This window comes from Pinus tabuliformis, chromosome 8 (genome assembly GCF_031772625.1).
Source record: "Pinus tabuliformis cultivar Carrire ecotype Pingquan chromosome 8, CPIR1, whole genome shotgun sequence".
NCBI classification, from domain to species: Eukaryota; Viridiplantae; Streptophyta; class Pinopsida; order Pinales; family Pinaceae; genus Pinus; species Pinus tabuliformis.
The window spans coordinates 1,674,815,808-1,674,827,813 of NC_142294.1; positions in this window are offsets into that span (position 1 = coordinate 1,674,815,808).

Sequence of the window (12,006 nt, forward strand, 5' to 3'; positions counted from 1 at the left end):
GAGCAGTTTTAGCATATAGTTCATGCTCGTTAAAAAATAAACGCAAAATTCGAGCAGTTTTATGACTGAATCTATGCTCGTTAAAAAATAGAAAAATGTGAGCAAAAGTTTCCCCCAGAGTTCAAGCTCATGGAAAAAAATGAACCGGTAAATAACCTTTTGAGATCGCAAATTCATCAGCCATAAGAGCCTTGATCGTGTTGTCATCCATCACCTCCACCGTTCATTTGGCCGATCATTCACTTCCATTTGTGTGTTTACCTCTTTTGAGAAACAGCTGCGAAGAGTGATTCCACCTAGCCATCCTCGTAACACTGCCGTGATTGGAAAATTCCAACCTGTACCTGGAATCTGTAGCTATCCCTGTTTATCACTCGTTCCTCAAAAGACGAGTCTTCTTTCAGCTCTTTTCACTGACTCGTAAAATATGAAAACTTTGCCGAGTTTTTGCCTTCCAGCTCGTTAAATGACCGGAACGCTATCCCTCCTCTAAATTTTAATCTTTTTGGACCTGAGGGATTATTGCACAAAAGGATCGAGCGCTTGTCTTGTTCGGCTCGTTAAAAGTACCGAACAACCATCCCTTCTGTATTGTTTTATACTTTTTCGGACTTAAGGGATTTGCTGACGAAAAAGGAATTATGGAGTTGACTTTCCGTACCTTTTCAGACTCTCTAAAAATGAAAAGGACCGAGTTTTCTTTGTCGTTAGACTCGTTAAAATGATTAAATAGCGACAAACTTGTCTTTAGACGAGAACGAGTTTCCCTATCGCTAGGCTCGTTAAATCATAGCGATGGGCTTGCCCGAAGGGCAGGTTATAGAACAAGCATATGTTATCCTCCTCAAGCTTGACAAAAATAAAGAGGTACTGGTCAGAAATGACTGGGGAAAAATTGGGAGAACATCAAAGTTTAAAGGTAGCAAGTCACTCTTGAACATGACACTTTTCCTCCGTACCACATCGGGTTGGGTTGTTTCATTCACCGGTCTCACCGCCATGGTCCTCGCCAAACCATCCACATTTGGGGTAATGCTACCGATCCATCGCATCAGTGTCGTTATATGTTCAAGAGGGGTCATTCTGAAAGTGTCAACCGTGCCCCATCCACTGCCATACATTATCCTTCATCCATTCATGATCGCCACCCTGAATCATATGTCACAGTTTGTTTTCACCTCCACTAAAATCATTAGCTCCGTTCCGTGTCATTGATGTGGGATTCATTAAGGCCCTCCTTTGACAGATCACTTCTTGTCAACTTCAGCTCATTATCCAAGAAGTTGATCTAGGAACACCCCCATCAGTACTTTGAAGCTTGTATGCCTCAATGGCAGGTTTCTCACTTCCGGCGACAGGTATACATCAATGACCTTCGACCAGAAGATTTTGCGTGGCGTTCGACGCCAAGTCCTTTATTCACGCCACGTGAATTGTACTGCGGTACCTTGAGGGTCATCGTCATTATTGGTGATTCCTCTCGCGCTTGTTAACGGTTTTCATTATTGACCGGTAATCAAGCGATGTCTTTCCATGTTCGACTTCAGCGAAATTCTCACATGGATCGACTTGTACTGAGTGAAGATCGAACGAGTTTGAAGACCCCGGATCTAGTTTCATCCATCCGGGCTGCGATATATATTCAGGAAATATAAAAGCATTTGCCATGTACATCATTGCAGCAGATGATCATCCTATTCAAAGGATGATAATTTCAGCAGAAAATTATCAGTCTACCTTCAGACGATCGTCTGTCATATGTACCAAAATGTATTTATAAAAGCTGAGCATGGGAATGCCCGCCTCAGCTAGATCATGAAAATAGAATGAAAGATAATGTATTGTATTGTATTGTATTACAGGGCGCCTCCTCAGCACTGGAATGAACTTCAGACCCTCTAGATAAAGCATTTCACCCGATAAACGGCCTCATACTTTAGGGGGCAACTGTTATAGACATTTTTGTGCCTCGCGCCATGGAGCATGAAATGTCAATAATTACAGGGATCCTCAGTCCCTAAACATGTTGTTCTTACCCCTAAAAGAACAAGGTCATCAAACAACAGCACTTCCAATCAGTTCTCCACCTGAAAACACTTCAAAACAGGCTTATTTTGGATCATGTCAGCTGCTCCACTGAGCTTCTGCGCTGGAATGCAACTGTCCCTCCTTGTACCTGCGCTGGAAGTCAAATCTAATGAAGGCTACCTGCGCTGGGCGAGATTGGCCAAGTGGCACAGTCATTCTGCAAGGTGTCAACTGCCCAGGAAGCTTCCAAACTGACACTTGGTTCATGAGATTCGCCCTGTGATGAGTAAGAGGTACTTGATCACCATGTGTAAGCAAGGATCTCCAAGTGGACTCAAGAACTGAAGATTAACTGAAGAGGGAGAGGACACAAGGCAGCTTCATGTCAGTCTCAAGCTGACTCATCCTTTCTTCTTCTATCCTATATATAGAGCTCTTCTATGAGGTCTAAGGAGGCTGGAATTTTGTGTAAAGCAAGGAGGTGCTGTTGGTTTACAGTTAAAGCTATTGGGTGATTGTTTTACTAGAGGTGAAGAGGAGAGTTCTTGCTGCTGGGGAGGTGCTGCTGGATTGGAGCCATCATTGGTTGTAACCTTCTCAGAACCCTGTTACTTCTATCAATAAAGTTTTGCATGTTCTCCTATATACTTGTATTGCATTGATGTATTGTATTTACTTGTATATTTGATTCACTCTAATCCATGCATCAGTTATGAGTACATGTATCTTGTAGTTTCCTCTCTTGTTTTGTGCAGGATCTGTGTGTAGCTGGACCGGCAAAGAGAGCAAGGAGCTGGGAACAAGAGACAAAGAGAGAGGACAAGGATTGACTAAGCGAAAGACACCAGGTTGGTTAATCTTTCTTCATTCTCTCTGTACTTTCATAAAGGAAATCATCAAAACTTTACTTTCAGTTGTTGCTAAAGACTGTCACCTTTAGAGTAGGGATAGGGTCATCCGCATCGGATACTTTTCCCCACAACAATACTTATAATAGACTTACAATATAACAATATTTTTAGTCATGAATATTCATAGTCACTGTACGATAGATATAGATAGATCACTCATCAATACCACATCCCAAAAACCATATCTCTTTTACAATTAAAATATCTTATAAATATTTTTATTTAAATTCAATTTTCTAGTAATAAAATCTAAGATATAATCATGGAGTAGTCTAACGAGGGGGAGGAATTGTCCGATAGTCAAAAGTGGTTGGAATCCGAGAAAAAATATTTCAAAATTTTTTGTAGAGGCAGTGTTTGAATCATGTTTTTGATGGTGGAAATGGGTTTAGCAGCATAAAAAATGTCTAGGACACCTAAAATTTTGAAGTTTAACAATTATAACTTGGATTTACAAAAATCCTTGCAGGATTTTCTCTAAATATGACCAGAATTTTCATAACTTTGCGGGCAACTCCTCCGCCTCGTTTAGACTAAGTGTATAATCATTGGTTATAAGTTAAGATCCATTTTACCTTATAAATTAAAATAATGTTTGTGTAGCTATATTTAAATTTAATTAATACGAATATAAAAACTTTAATACCTACAATAGACTTACAATATAACAATATTTTCAATCATGAATATTGACACTCACTTTACCATATTAACATGTAAATAGGCTTTGTTACAAGACCACCAATACCATGACTCATCAATACCACATCCCAAAAACCGTATCTCATTTTACAATTAAAATATTTTATAAATATTTTATTTAAATTGAGTTTTATAGTAATAAATCAGAAAAATAAAATTATAATAATTTTTTAGATATATTTAAACTATTTATCACATTAAAATATATATTACATCTAAAAAATTTTGGCTCATTTCACAATCAAAATATTTTATAAATATTTTATTTGAATTCAATTTTAAAATACCAAAATGTAAAAGAAGAAAAAAACTATTATAACTATTTTTTTAGATATATTTAAACCCTTTATCACATCAAATTATACAATATATAAATAGTAACTATAAATTAAGATTCATTTTACTATAGAAATTAAAATAATAATTTTTTAATCATATTTAAATTTCATTAATAAGCACATAAAAACTTAACACTTACAAAACTATATCCACTTTAACTTTCAATCTACCATGTGTTGAAAGGGATAAGATATCTTGAGATGCGAAATATCTTAGGATACAAATACCATGAGTAATACCATGGATTCCCATAAACTTGGAGCATGTAACCAAGTTTACCTTAACTAACCAACAAAAATTAATAAAAAATAATAATAACTTACAATTTTATTTTAACATAAGTTTATTTTTATTTTTATTTCAAATTTCCGTTAACTATCTCACAAAAAAATAATATAAAAAAAATAACATAGAAATTATATTTTAATATAGGATTTATTTTATTTTATTTTATTTTGAAGAGGGTGGGCAACACGATTTTAACCATAGATGTTCAGTCACCCCATTTTACCATAGATATTATTAACTTGTAAATAGACTTTGTTACAATACCATAACATAGGCCAATACCATGACTAGTCAATATCACATTTCCCAAAAATTTATCACTTCACAATGAAGGGCACCCGGAAAAACCTACCTCCCATCGACGATGCCCGGTTTGCTGGCATACCACAACGGTGTAAGTACGTGGCTGTGAATTGAAAGCTGGTCCTCATAGGTAGATGCAATGGAAGTAGCCACGACATGAGTATGATGAAGAGTGTGTACATTTGTTTTTTCCTTCAAATATTCCTATTTTAATATTATAAAATATTAGTGTTTTTTTTTAATTTTTTAAAATAAAAATTCATGAATATATGGATATATTTTTAGTTTTAAGTATTTTAAACTTTTAGTTATTTTTTATTAAAATATTGAATTGGGTTAAAAATACATGTGTCAGCCAAATTGATCATGAACAAAATGATACATTAATTTTAAATATAAAATTTTATGTTTTGACTATTTTTAGTTTTTAGTTAAATTTTTTTAATTGATGTATTCATATTTTTAATAGAACGAATTAAAAGAATATCTATATGGGCCTAGAGCTATCAAATACTTGGAGGTAAAAACAATTCATGAGGTTTTACATTCCCAGAAAAAAGAGTCCACCCTAGAGAATTGATTCCTTTAGGAATATGAAAGATTCATAATTAGATGGATCTAGGCTAGTAAAATTTTATATTTTGTTGTTCTCCATTTTCCGCATAATTATAATTGTCGTAGTCTTTAACGCGACTTTTTGAAAGCCTTTCCGGCGATTTTTTCCGGTGAAAATCTGGCAGTAATTTATTGAAATCGAAGTTTGATAACTAGTTTCTGCACAATGAAAGCCTCCCAGGGGTTTTTCAGGGTGCTGAATCCGAATATGCAGTTAAAAAACCATTTTAACTGCAACAAATCATGATTTCATCTCAATTTCTTCCGCCGGATTCCGTCACCGGAATCTCAAAAAGTCGCATTATAGACAACTCCATTATAATTTGCATGCATACATAATAAATAGTAATTTACAAATTCATAAATCTAAACTACAATGATCTCTCATAGCGTAGATTTTGGATTTTTAAGTATAATTTATCAAGCTTGTTGTGACAAAATTTCTAGTAGAATATAATTGATAATTTACAAATCAATGTCATAAAAGTTTCCACCAATTGTCATGCAAATTTTTTTCTAAGTGAGAGATAGAGATGTGTAATAAAGTAATAGAAGAAAGAAAATCTAAAATCTAAAGAACCAAGAAGAAAAACCCCTTGATAGTCGCTCCCTCTTATTTCTATAATCACACCTTCAACCTTCATCATCCCAAGCTTTTAGCTTCTTGGGAAGACTAACCATCACATCAAAAGGAAATAATCATCCAAGGTATATTTTTCCTTGTTGGGTGTGAAGCATGATTATTTAGAGGTCTTTGTTTTAGCCGGATGTATACCCTAGGAAGTTTGTACACCCCTCCACGCAAGGGTTCAGGGGGTGCCAATCTCCCCCCCCCCCCCGGTTGGGGGGTCCGGGGCCCATCGGTCCCCCGGCGGGGGTTTTGGGGTCAGAGCCCCTGAGGCTAAAAACAGATGTAAAATTGTCTTGTAAAAGTATAGTAATTTCTAATCAATCTGGACCGTTCATTAGGCAGATGATCTGACGATAGAAATTATGTTTAGTTTAGGGTTTTTTGCCCTAGAAGACAACTGCTCTCTTTGTATGAGGGTATTATATTGAGGCTGTGTAATAGATGTGTATTCTCCGAGCGAGAAACAGAGAGGTGATACTATGAGAGGAAACAGAGGATATTATAGCGGGTCTGTTGTAGGTTGTGTCTCTTCATTTTGATGGATAATAAAAAGGAAGGACTAGCTGTTCGAGGTGGACGTAGCCCAAACTGGGTGAACCACGTATATCTATGTCTCTCTGGTTTTATGCATTTTTCTGTGTTTATATTTATGAAATATTCTATATGTTCCATTGCTCTGTAATATATAATTTTCTAACAACTGGTATCAGAGCCATGTTCTATTTGGATAATAAACTCACAGGAAAGAAGGGTTCCTAGTTCGAGTGGGAGCAATGGCGGAAGATGGTAAGTTTAGGGTCAAGAAATTTAACAGCCAAAACTTCTCGCTGTGGAAGATGCAGATGGAAGATTATCTATATCAGAAAGATCTGTACCTACCATTGGGAGGAAAAAAAAAGATGACGACAGGTATGACAGATGAAGAATGGAACCTTCTCGATAGGAAGGCACTCGGAACAGTACAATTGTGCCTCGCAGCATCAGTCGCCTTCAACATTTCGAAGGAAACAACAACAGAGGGTTTGATTAAGGCATTGGAGAAACTATATGAAAAGCCCTCGGCCTCAAACAAGGTATTTCCTATGAAACAGATATTTAATATGAAGATGTCAGAAGGTGGACCTATTGCAGACTATTTAAATGATTTTAATACTATTACAAGTCAGTTAAGTTCTGTAGGGGTAAAATTTGATGATGAAGTTAGAGCTCTGTTATTCTTGTGCTCATTGCCAGAAAATCGGAATGGTTTAGTAATGGCCATTAGTAACTCTGTTTCTGGATCTAGTATTTTAAAGTTTGATGATGTTGTCGATGCTATCCTGAGCGAGGAAATGCGACAAAAAAGCTCTGGTGAGACATCGGGTAATGCTTGAGTGCAGAGTCTAGGGGAAGAAAAATGGAAAGAGGAAAGAGCTCAGGATATCATAGTAAATCAAGGAAAGACAGATCCAAGTCCATATCGGGGATAATGTGCTGGAAATGTGGAAAGAAAGGACACCTAAAGAAAGACTATAGATATCGGAAGGGAAAAGAAAGAGATGCACAACAAGAAAACAATCATGAAGCAAATGTGACAAGTGAGGTGTTACAAGATGCTTTCATTCTTTCTTTCGAAAATATTACTGATTCCTAGGTGGTAGATTCAGGGGCCTCATTCCATGCTACACCTGATAAGAAATATTTTCATGACTATGTTCAAGGAGATTTTGGACAAGTCTGTTTGGGTGATGATAAACCCCGTAAAATTGTTGGAATGGGTAAGGTTCTTGTAAAATAGTAGAATGGAAACCAATGGCTACTAAAGGAGGTAACGCATGTTCCAGATCTGAAGAAAAATCTGATCAATAGGGAAGTTAGGTGGTGAAGGTTGTGTGACAACTTTCATAGATAAAGCTTGGAAGGTCACCAAAGGAGCCCTAGTAACAACAAAAGGTGAAAAGGTCGGTACATTGTATTTGTGCAATGATACTTCTAACTCTGTTAATGCCTTAACTTCCAAAGGAGCAGATGCAGCATTATGGCATCATAGGCACAGACACATGAGTGAGAAGGGGATGAAGATTCTTCACTCAAGGAATTTGTTGTTGAGTTTGAAGAATGTTGATTTGGACTTCTGTGAGAATTGCATTTATGGAAAACAAAAGAGAGTCAGATTTCTCAGAGTTGGGAAAAAAAAGAAGAGTGAAAAATTAGAGCTTGTGCATACAGATGTATGGGGACCTTCTCAGGTATCATCTCTTGGTGGCTCTCATTATTATGTTACTTTTATTGATGATGAAACTAGAAAAACTTGGATTTATTGTATTAAGAATAAATCTGATGTATTTGATACTTTCAAGAAATGGAAAGCTTTGGTTGAGATTGAGACAGGAAAGAAATTGAAGTGTCTCAGATCAGACAATGGAAATGAATATTACAGCAAAGATTTTGATAGGTACTGTTCAGAGCATGGAATTCGTAGAGAGAAGATAGTTCCAAAAACACCACAAGAAAATGGTGTGTCAAAAAGGATGAACAGAACAATCATGGAGCGTGCAAGGTGCATGAGATTGCATGTAGGATTACCTTTACAATTTTGGGCAGATGTTGTAGATACTGTTGTCTATCTAATAAATAGAGGGCCTTCAAGTTCCTTGGATGGTGGTGTTCCAGAGGAGGCATGGATAGGAGAAAAGGTAAACTACTCCTTTTTAAAGCCTTTTAGTTGTGAGACTTTTGTCCATATTAATAAAGAAAATAGAACAAATCTTGAGGCAAAGTCAAAGAAATGTACCTTTATTAGATATGGTGTTAATGATTTTAGTTATCGCTTATATGATTATGACAATCACAAAATCACTAGGAGCAGAGATGTAATATTCAATGAAAAGGTCTTGTATAATAATTATTTGCAGGAAAAGAAACACGAAAAAGAAAACAAGGAATATGCAGTTCTTGATGAAATCACTAAAAAAATAAAGGTGCATAAAAATAATAATAATCAACAACCACAATAACAGCAACCACCACAACAGCAACAGGCACCCCAAACACCTAAAAGTGGTGTTAGAAGATCTACTAGGATAAGTATACTCCCTGAATGATACTCTCCTTCATTATAGTATTTATTGTTGATTGATTCAGTGAACCCGAATGTTATGAAGAAGCAGTGCAGGTAGAAATCAGAAAGAAGTGGGAGCAAGTCATAAAAGAAGAGATGGACTCCTTAGCACATAACCAGACTTGGGACTTAGTCAGGTTGCTTGTAGGTAAAACTACATTGCAGAATAAATGGGTTTACAGGCTGAAGGAAGAAGATGGAGGAAAACAAAGGTACAAAGCTAGACTTGTAGTGAAGGGGTTTGCACAAAAGACAGGTATTGATTTTGATGAAATATTTTCTCATGTTGTTAAAATTACTTCAATCAGAACTATTTTAAGTCTAGTAGCAGTTGAAGATTTGCATCTTGAGCATTTAGATTTAAAGACAACCTTTCTCCATGGGGATTTGGAGGAAGAGATATATGTGCAGCAGCCACAAGGATATGAGGTGAAAGGGAAGGAGAAACTAGTGTGTAGGTTGAAGAAGATCTTGTATGGCTTAAAACAGGCTCTAAGGCAGTGGCATCTAAAATTTGACAAGTTTATGTCTGAACAAAGTTATACTATATGTCACTCTGATCATTGTGTTTATTTGAAAAAACAAAATGATGGTAGCTATATTATATTGTTATTGTATGTAGATGACATGCAGGAAATAAATGTGCTCAAAAGAAAATTGGCAAATTCATTTGCAATGAAGGATTTGGGCACTGCAAAACAAATCTTTGGTATGAGAATAACTGGAGATAGGAATAATCGCAAATTAACATTGTCTTAGAATGAGTACATACAAAAGGTGTTGAAAAGATTTAATATGCACAATGAAAAACCAGTTAGTACACCTTTTGCTAGCCATTTCAAACTTAATTAGGAAATGTGCCCAAAGACCCAAGAAGACATGGATTATATGTCTAAAGTTCCATATGCATTAGCAGTTGGAAGCTTAATGTATGCAATGTTCTTCACAAAGCCTCATATTGCACATGTAGGGGGAGTTGTAAGCAGGTACATGAACAATCTAGGAAAGGAATATTGGATGGCAGTGAAATGGATTCTCAGATATTTGAAAGGTACCACAAATCAAGCCTTATGCTTTGGTGGTTAAAACAATTCTCTACAGGGATATGTTGATGCAAATATGGCAGATGACAGAGATAACAGGAGGAGCACTACAGGATATGTATTTACTGTAGGTGGAACAACTATCAGTTGGGTTTCAAAAATCCAAAGTGTTGTTGCACTTTCAACAACAGAAGTAGAGTATGTTGCTGCTATAGAGGTTAGTAAAGAAATGATTTGGTTACAAAGGTTTATGGGTGAATTGGGTAAGGAGCATGATATGGGCACATTATACAGTGATAGCCAAAGTGCCATTCATCTTGCAAAGAACTCAACATTTCATTCTACAACTAAACACATACAACTCAAGTACCATTTCATAAGATCAATGTTGGAAGATGGAGAGTTGAAGCTGGAAAAGATACACACTAGCCAAAATCCTGCAGATATGCTAACAAAAGTTGTAACCAAGGAGAAACTGAGAATATGCTCAGTTTCAATTAGTCTTCAAGGATGACGATGAAGATGAGAAACATCCAGGTCCAAAGAGGAGTCATTGTCCAGCAAATGAAGCAACGATGGAGTTGCTACAATCATTCTTCAAGTGGAAGATTTTTGGGTCTGGAGCATGATTATTTAGAGGTCTTTGTTTCAACCATATGTATACCCCAGAAAGTTTGTACACCCCTACATGCGGGGGTTCAGGGGGGGGCCAATCTCCCCCAGTTTGGGGGTCCGAGTGTTGAAAATGCAACAAGATGATGGAGCTTAGTGGAAAGAAGTCGCCTTCACTAAGTGGTCTCGCAAGGTATTTTTGGCGCAAACTCTATTTTTAGACTATGTCTATTTTTAGACATATGGATCATGGTCTATGAGTTGCAGGATGTTGTTTATGGATGATTGGTCATGTTGGGAAAAATATATGGACTTCTATTTTTGGTCACAGTGGAGTGATCATAGTCTAGTTTTAGACTGCTAGGCTAGAAATAGAAACAATCAAATATTATTAGCCGTTAGTAATATTTGGACTCTAAACATTATGTTATTCTCTTGGAGCACTTCAGTTCGAGCTACGGATGTGGCACATGCAGCTGACAAAAGGAATCACATGGTTTCTTATGTGTTAGTTGAGCTATTGCATGCAGGACTTCAATTAGAACTCATGTGGTTGAGTTTCAGTGGAGTTGATTGTGGAGTTGATGGAGTTGTGTTCAGTTTGACTTGATTAAACTAGTTGTAATTAGTCTAACTGCAAATAGACTAGTGATGAGTGATGTGAATTAATTGATTAAATTAATTCACTAATTATTAACTCATAAAGCAACTCAAGAATACATCAGTTAACTCAATGCATGTACAGTTCAACAGAGACAGGTGTTAGAGGTAAGTGAAAGGGTGAGTTGTGACTATCAGTTGTGCATGAGATTTGCACATGCATGGATTGAGTAATGCTAATGAGGATTGCGTAGTGTGGGCCAATACCAGGGCAATTGTAGCTTGTGCTCACATGATTTTCAATTTGGATTGTGCAGTGGAGGCAGGCAAAGCAGCGGAGGAGATTTGAGCCTGTGACTTGTTCAGATCTGAGCTAGTTTTGTGTGTAACAGGTGGAGATAGTACTAAGTACTTGTGAGGAGTAGTGTATTATGTATTGTTACATGTTCTCAATCATTATAATATACAGATAGTGTGGGGTTTTCAGCTGTATGCTTCCCCTGGGTTACATACTGTGTTAATGTGTGCATGCGATTGATGTTTATTTGTTTTTAATGCTGCTAAATTGATGATCAATGTAGAGGAGATTATGTATTGTGCATGTATTCCGCAATAGTGTATAATCGGGATAATCTCTATGAATAAGTGTCATATTATTCAAAATTTCTACACCGGGGGCTAGTGGTCCCCCAGCAGGGGTTTTAGGGGCAGCACCCCCGAAGCTAAAAACATATGTAAAATTTCCTTGTAAAAGTATAGTAATTTCTAGTCAATCTGAGCCATTCATTAGGCAAATGATTTGACGGTAGAAATTATGTCTAGTTTAGGGTTTTT